Here is a 9,216-nt window from a genome sequence, read left to right as displayed (position 1 = left end):
TATTCATGTATTGCTCAGTATACTAAAATTTTGTTAAATAAGTGCCTCCTTATAATGCATTGTTGATAAAGTTTCTAATTAAAACACCCTTGGAGATTATGATAAAGTTTACAGTATGTTTCCACTACAATTCTTCCCAATTCTTTTCCACTACAAAAAATGTCACCAATAGGATCTTAAACATGCAGCTACGAGAAGTCACTAATAATTGTCTGATCAATGCATAGTCACACAAACATGTTGTATCAAACATTGATTGAAAATGAGCTCTACATTTCACCTGATGTCAACCATAAGGTTTTTCAGCTCATTAAATTGTTAGCGATCAATCAAGGGTTGTGGTTGTTCAACATAGCATCAATTCAATCAGCCAACAGAAATGATATTAATCTGTTCATTATCACTCTGGCAGAGAATTTTTCTTTTTTACAAAAAAGAAAACAACTGAATTCAACCAATCTGTGAGGTGTTTTAACAACAACAGCATCAATATTTATACTCAATTATCAAATTCTTCCTCTCTCAGTGGTAGATAAACATTGCACTTTTCTGAATAAAGCGATTTATACCGCTCACCATGGTGATGCGAAGCAATCATTTTTGGGCCAAAATGGTAGCAACAAATTTACTGTCACGGTGGGGAGGTGAGAACTACAGTATTTGTGCCAATTTTAAGGTGGGGATGACAAAAATAGCCATTGCAATGTTGTTTGGGACTCCAGAATGTGTAATTAGTAAGCAATATGGTAGTAGCTCTGATTTTCAATATGAATTTGTTGTCATATTGCTTAGACCTATCTGTATAGCGTATACCATTTGTCTGCAAGTGCAAAGGGTATACGGACTAATACTTTTTGCATGGCAGTGCCATTGAGGTAACCTTATTTTAGAGAGAAGAGTGTCCTCTACTGGCCCTCCAACACAACTTCCATGTACAACAACTGTATTATTCTAGGGAGTTCCTGTTCCAGGTATATGACCAGGCCCAACCCTGCTTAACTTGAATTATTATTAGATTTTTATTTAACTAGGCAAGTCAGTTAGGAACAAATTCTTATTCAAAATGACAACCCACTGTTCCACGGTAGGCTAACTGCCTCGTTCAGGGGCAGAACAACAGATTTTTGCCTTGTCAGCACTGGGATTAAATACAGCAACCTTTCGGTTATTGGCCCAACACTCTAACCACTAGGCTACTTGCCGCCCTGTCCTGGCTTTTAAGCTGAAAGCTAAAAAAATCCAAGGTGATATGTTGGATGGCAAATGATAAGAAACACGAACCTCCATCACCTTGAATCTCAATTAATGTCTTTATTGATCTTAAAAGTTGAGGTGGTTGAATTGACTACACCTGTACCATCAGTCTGGAACTTTCATGATGAGTAATCAGCAGATTGAGGTTTACTCTGGAAGCAATGGCTACTGTAATGGCCAGTCTTGCATTTCACCCACTATTAAACATACCTGTAGGATTTGGGGAGCAGTGAAGGAAAAAGTACCCAATTGTCATACTTGACAAAAAGTAAAGAATTGAAGAACAATAATAGAAAATGATTCAAGTAAAAGTTGAAAGTCACACAGTAAAATACTGCTTCAGTAAAATCCTAAAACAAATTAGTTTTAAATATACTTATGTATCAAAAGTAAATGTAATTGCTAAGTTACAGTGCATTCGGACTTTTTCAAAATGTTGTTACGTTACAGCCTTATTCTAAAAAGGATGATATTTTATTTTATTTTTACATTTACGTAAGTGTTCAGACCCTATACTCAGTACTTGTTGAAGGACCTTTGGTGGCGTATTTGGGGAGTCTATCCCAGTCTTTTCTGCAGATCCTCTTAAGCTTTGTCAGATTGGATGTAGAGCGTCACTGCATAGCTATTTTCAGGTCTCTCCAGAGATGTTCGTTAGGGTTCAAGTCTGGGCTCTGTCTGGGCCACTCAAGGATATTCAGAGACTTGTCCGGAAGCCACTCCTGCGTTGTCTTGGCTGTGTGCTTAGTGTCGTTTAACTGTTTGAAGGTGAACCTTCACCCCAGTCTGAGGTCCTGAGCACTGTGGAGCATGTTTTCATCAAGGATCTCTCTGTACTTTGCTCTGTTCATCCTTCCATCGATTCTGACTAGTCTCCCATTGCCTGCCGCTGAAAAGCATCCCCAAAGCGTAATGCTATCACCACCATGATTCACCATAGTGACGGTGCCAGGTTACCTCCAGATGTGACGCTTGGCATTCATGCCAAAGTGTTCAATCTTGGTTTCATCAGACCAGAGAATCTTGTTTCTCATGGTCTGAAAGTCCTGTAGGTGCCTTTTGGCAAACTCCAAGCGGGCTGTCAAGAAGCCTGATTGGTGCTTCAGAGATGGTTGTCATTCGTGAAGGTTCTCCCATCTCCACAGAGGAACTCTGGAGGTCTCTCAGAGTGACCAGCGGGTTCTTGGTCACCTCCCTGACCAAGGCCGTTCTCCCTCAATTGCTCAGTTTGGCCAGGCGGCCAGCTCCTTGAAGAGTCTTGGTGGTTCCAAACGTCTTCCATTTAATAACGATGGAAGCCACTGTGTTCTTGGGGACCTTCAATGCTGCAGAAATGTTTTGGTACCCTTCCCCAGATCTGTGCTTCAACACAATCCTGTCTCGGAGATCTACAGACAATTCCTTCCACCTCATGGCTTGGTTGTTGCTCTTACAACCGTGGCACCTTATATAGACAGTTGTTTGACTTTCAAATCATGTCCGATCAATTGAATTTACCACAGGTGGATTCCAATCTAGTTTTAGAAACATCTCAAGGATTACCAATGGAAACAGGTGTCCCTACTTCCGCTGAAGTCGGCTCCTCTCCTTGTATGGGCGGCTTTCGGCGGTCGGCATCACCGGCTTTCCAGCCATCGCCGCTCCATTTTTCATTGTTCCATTTGTTTTGTCTTGTTCCCTGCACACCTGGTTTACATTTCCTCATCACACTGCATGTATTTATCACTCTGTTCCCCTCCATGTCTTTGTGTGAAATTGTTTATTGTTATGTGGTTATTTTGATGCGCCAGGCTATGTTTCCATGTTCCGTGATTTATCACGTCAAAGGGTCTGTATACCTATGTAAAGAAGGCATTTCTGTTTTTAATTTAACCACGCATCAACATGCAATGTTGTGCAATTATGGATGACTAAATAGATATATTAACCATTATTTTCTTATCTCATTTTAATGGGAATGTAGTAGAAGATGTTTTTCACCATTTTCAATGACTATTCATGCTTAGCCCTACCAATTAGGTGCGCTCCAGCTGTCCTTATGTGCACTCCTCAAGTTTTGATAGAATAAACTGCTTTATTCTCTTCTCAAACAGGAAACTCATCATGCTTTTCACATTTCCTTGACTTGACATAAGGTTATTGACTCCCTTAATGATAAAGATATATATTTTTAACCAATAACCTGCTGATGAAAGCTTATGTGAGAAGGGCTTCCGAGTGGCACAGCGGTCTAATCCACTGCATCTCAGTGCTAGAGGTGTCCCTACAGACCCTTGTTCAATTCCAGGCTGCATCACAAACTGGCCTGATTGTAAGTCCATAGGGTGGCGCGCAATTGGCCCAACATCGTCCGGGTTAGGGTTTGGCTGGGATAGGCAATCATTATAAATAAGCATTTGTTCTTTACTCACTTGCCAAGTTAAAAAAAGGTTAAATAAAAAAGTATCTATTAGGTCAATTAAGGCATAAGTCTAATGATGTCATACATATCATTTTCAAACATTAATTTACTTGTTTATGCATTATGAACTAGAGAAGACAATGGCCTGTGCTTAAACATTGCTTTATTCTCGATCATCAGTTTACATTGTGTTACTTTCATCCCATCTGTCTCTTCTGTAACTCCTACCAGGCTAGCACCCAAGACTAGCTAGCATAATAATTCAACACTATGCTGTCATAGATGGGTTAGTCACTAGATGAATTAAGAAAATGACATACAGTGCATTCGGAAAGTGGTCAAACCCCTTGACTTTTCCCACATTTTGTTACGTTATAGCCTTATTCTAAAATTGAAAAATACACACAATACCCCTTAATGACAAAGTGAAAACAGGTTTGTACACATGTTAAATAATTTCATAAAAATTAAGAACTGAAATGCCTTATTTACATAAGTATTCAGACCTTTTGCTATGAGACTTCAGTTCGTCAGTTGCATCCTGTTTCCATTGATCATCCTATGAGATGTTTCTACAACTTGATGGGACTCCACCTGTGGTATATTCAATTGATTGGACATGATTTGAACCTCTTGAAGCTAGGGGGCACTATTCTTATTTTTGGAAAAATAACGTTCCCAAAGTAAACTGCCTATTTCTCAGGGCCAGATGCTAGAATATGTATATAATTGACAGCTTAGGATAGAAAACTGTTCCCAAAACTGTAAACATATTGTCTGTGAGTATAACAGAACTGATATTGAGATATTGAGAAAAATCCAATCAAGAAGTGACTCTTATTTTGAAAACCTTGTCTTTCTATGCATCCCTATTGCCCATTGAAAGGGATATCAACCAGATTCATTTTTCTGTGGCTTCCCTATGGTGTCTACAGCCTTTAGATGTAGTTTCAGGTCTTTATTTTGAAGAATGAGCGTAAACGTTCACATTGCGTAACTGGTCAGTTGTTGGCTCTCAGTGTGATTTTTGCGCTAAACAGAGAGGTAGCCATTTTTCCTCCCGGTCCTAGTGAAAAGGGCAACTGTCCCGGTTGATATATTATCTAATAGATATTTGAAAAACACATTGATGATTGATTATAAAAAAATGTTTGCCATGTAAATGTTGATATTATGGATATAATTTGGAATGTTTGTCTGCGTTGTCAAGACCGATTCCTAGGCATAACGCATCAAACTAACAGAGGTATTTGGTTATAAAAAAACAAAAGAACAAAAGGAACATTTGCTGTCTAACTGGGAGTCTCGTGAGTGGAAACATCCGAAGCTCATCAAAGGTAAACGATTCATTTGATTGCTTTTCAGATTTTTGTGACCAAGTTACCTGCCGCTAGGTGTACATAATGTTTTTCTAATATATAGATAAACTTACACAAACGCTTGTATTGTTTTCGCTGTAAAGCATCATTTCAAAATCGGAGACGACAGGGTGATTAACAAAAGGCTAAGCTGTGTTTCGTTATATTTCACTTGTGATTTCATGAATATGAATATTTTCTAGTAAGATTATTTGACCGTTGCACTATGCTATTTAGCGAAGTTGATGACAATTATCCAGGATCCGGTGGGGGGGTGGTTCCAAGAGGTTAACTAGACGATACTACAGTGGTAGGCTTTATTAAAAATATTGATGAGACGGCCTACAGGGAGGAGGTGAGAGCCCTCGGAGTGTGGTGTCGGGAAAATAACCTCACAATCAACAAAACAAAGGAAATCATTGTGGCCTTCAGGAAACAGCAGAGGGAGCACCCCCTTATCCACATCGACGGGACAGTAGTGGAGAAGGTGGAAAGTTTTAAGTTCCTTGGCGTACACATCACGGACAAACTGAAATGGTCCACCCACACAGACAGCGTGGTGAAGAAGGCGCAACAGCGCCTCTTAATCCTCAGTAGGCTGAAGAAATTTGGCTTGTCACCTAAAAACCCTCACACACTTTTACAGATGCACAATCGAGAGCATCCTGTTGGGCTGTATCACTGCCTAGTGAGGTCTGCACAACGCATCACCGGGGGCAAACTACCTGCCCTCCAGGACACCTACACCACCCGATGTCACAGGGAGGCCAAAAAGATCACCAAGGACAACAATCACACGAGCCACTGCCTGTTCACCCCGCTATCATCCAGAAGTCGAGGTCAGTACAGGTACATCAAAGCAGGGACTAAGAGACAGAAAAACAGCTTCTATCTCAAGGCCATCAGACTGTTAAACAGCCATCACTAACATTGAGTGGCTGCCGCCAACATACTGACTCAAATCTCTAGCCACTTTAATAATTACTAATTGGATGTAATAACTTATCACTAGTCACTTTAAACAATGACACTTTATAAAATGTTTACATACCCTACATTACTCATCTGATATGCATATACTGTACTCTAAACTATCTACTGCATCTTGCCTATGCTGCACGACGACCGCTCATCAATATATTTAAATGTAGATTTTCTTATTCATTCCTTTACACTTGCGTGTATAAAATAGTTGTTGTGAAATTGTTAGATTACTTGTTAGATATTACTGCACGGTCAGAACTAGAAGCACAAGCATTTCGCTACACTCGCAATAACATCTGCTAACCATGTGCACGTGACCAATAAAATTGGATTTGATTTGATTTGAAGAGGCACACACCTGTCTATATAAGGTCCGACAGTAGACACTGCATGTCAGAGCAAATACCAAGCCATGAGGTCGAAGAAATTGTCCGTATAGCTCCGAGACAGGATTGTGTTGAGGCACAGATCTGAGGAAGGGTACCAAAAAATGTCTGCAGCATTGAAGGTCCCCAAGAACACAGTGGCCTCCATCATTCTTAGATGGAAGAAGTTTGGAACCACCAAGATCTTTATAGAGCTGGCCGCCCGGCCAAACTGAGTAATCGGGGTTGAATGGCCTTGGTCAGAAAGGTGACCAAGAACTCGCTGGTCACTCTGAAAGAGCTCCAGGGTTCCTCTTTGGAGACGGGAGAACCTTCCAGAAAGACAACCATCTCTGCAGAACTCCACCAATCAGGCCTTTATGGTATAGTGGCCAGATGGAAGTCACTCCATAGGAAAAGGCACATGACAGCACGCTTGGAATTTGCCAATAGATACCTAAAGGACTCTTAGACCATGAGAAACAAGATTTTCTGGTCTGATGAAGCCAAGTGTCACGTCTGGTGGAAACCTGGCACCATCCCTACAGTGAAGCATGGTGGTGGGAGCAGCATTATTCTGTGGGGATGTTTTTCACCGACAGGGACTAGGAGATTAGTCAGGATCGAGAGAACGATGAAAAGAGCAAAGTACAGAAAGATGCTTGACGATAACCTACTCCAGAGTGCTCAAGACTGGGGCGATGGTACATATTCCAACAGGACATCAACCTTAGCACACAGCCAAGTTAGTGCAGCATTGGCTTCGGGTCAAGTCTCTGAATGTCCTAGAGTGGCCCAGCCAGAGCCCGTACTTGAACCCTATCGAACATCTCTGGAGAGACCTGAAAACAGCTGTGCAGCGACGCTCCTCATCCAACCTGACAGAGTATGAGAGGATCTGGAGAGAAGAATGGGATAATACTTTCTGAATTCACTGTATGTTTGGAACCATAAACAACTAAACACAACTCTACAACTGAAAACACTTCAGAGTCTGTTTTTTACATACATTGCTAACTTTGAAAAGGCTGTGTATACACGCTAACATACAGTTGAAGTCGGTTACATACACCTTAGTCAAATTCATTTAAACTCAGTTTTTCACAATTGCTGACATTAAATCCAAGTAAAAATTATCTGTCTTAGGTCAGTTAGGATCACCACCTTATTTTAAGAATGAGAAATGTCAGAATAATAGTAGAGAGAATGATTTATTTCATCTTTTATTTATTTCATCACATTCCCAGTGGGTCGGAAGAATACATACACTCAATTAGTATTTGGTAGCATTCCCTTCAAATTGTTTGGGTCAAACGTTTAGTGTAGCCTTCCATAAGCTTCCCACAATAAGTTGGGTGAATTTTGGCCCGTTCCTCCTGACAGAGCTGTTGTAACTGAGTCAGGTTGTAGGCCTCCTTTCTCGCACTTGCTTTTTCAGTTCTACCCACACATGTTCTATAGACTTGAGGTCAGGCCTTTGTGATGGCCACTACAATACCTTGACTTTGTTGTCTTTAAGCCATTTTGCCACAACTTTGGAAGTATGCTTGGGGTCATTGTCTATTTGGAAGACCCATTTGCGACCAAGCATTATATTCCTGACTGATGTTTTGAAATGTTGCTTCAATACATCCACATAATTTTCCTGCTTCATGATGCCAACTATTTTGTGAAGTGCACCAGTCCCTCGTGCAGCAAAGCACACCCACAACATGATGCTGCCATCCCCGTGCCTCACGTTTGGGATGGTGTTCTTCGGCTTGCAAGCCTCTCCCTTTTCCCTCCAAAAATAGCGATGGTCATTATGACCAAACAGTTCTATTTTTGTTTCCTCAGACCAGAGGACATTTCGCCAAAAAGTACAATCTTTGTCCCCATTTTCAGTTGCATACCGTAGTCTGGCTTTTTTTATGGCGGTTTTGGAGCAGTGGATTCTTCCTTGTTGAGCGGCCATTCAGGTTATGTTGATATAGGACTCATTTTACTGTGGATACCTTTTTACTTTTATACCTGTTTGCTCAACATCTTCACAAGGTCCTTTGCTGTTGTTCTGGGATTGATTTGCACTTTTCGCACCAAAGTACGTTAATCTCTTGCAGTCCGAACGCATCTCCTTCCTAAGCGGTATGACAGCTGCGTGGTCCAATGGTGTTTATACTTGCGTACTATTATTTGTACAGATGAACCTGGTACCTTCAGGCGTTTGGCAATTGTTCCAAGGATGAACCAGACTTGTGGAGGTCCACAATTTTTTTCTGAGGTCTTGGCTGATTTCTTTTGATTTTCCCATGATGTCAAGCATAGAGGCACTGCTTTTGAAGGTAGGAAATGAAATACATCCACAGCTACACCTCCAATTGACTCAAATGATGTCAATTATACTATCAGAAGCTTCTAAAGCCATGACATATTTGTATTTATTTTACAAGCTGTTTAAAGGCACAGTCTTTGTGTATGTAAACTACTGACCCACTGGATTTGTGATACAGTGATTTTTAAGTGAAATAATCAGTCTGTAAACAATTGTTGGAACAATTACTTTTGTCGTGCACGAAGTAGATCTCCTAACCGACTTGCCAAAATTATAGATTTTTAACAATACATTTGTGGAGTGGTTGAAAATGAGTTTTAATGACTCCAACCTAATTTTATGTTAACTTCCGACTTCAACTGTAGATGTGGCTGGGTTGGTTATAGCATTTCTTTCACATGACCCATACATTTATTAAATTGTGTCTGAGTAAGCATCATCTAATAATTTAAAATATTTACAGAATATTTTGATCTTGACACTTCAGAGTTTTTATATTGCTACTAAACCATTTCACACCTTCTGTATTATTTGCATGTGACA

Source organism: Oncorhynchus nerka, linkage group LG11, assembly GCF_034236695.1.
Source record: "Oncorhynchus nerka isolate Pitt River linkage group LG11, Oner_Uvic_2.0, whole genome shotgun sequence".
NCBI lineage: Eukaryota > Metazoa > Chordata > Actinopteri > Salmoniformes > Salmonidae > Oncorhynchus > Oncorhynchus nerka.
Note: the sequence above shows the minus strand (reverse complement) of the source record.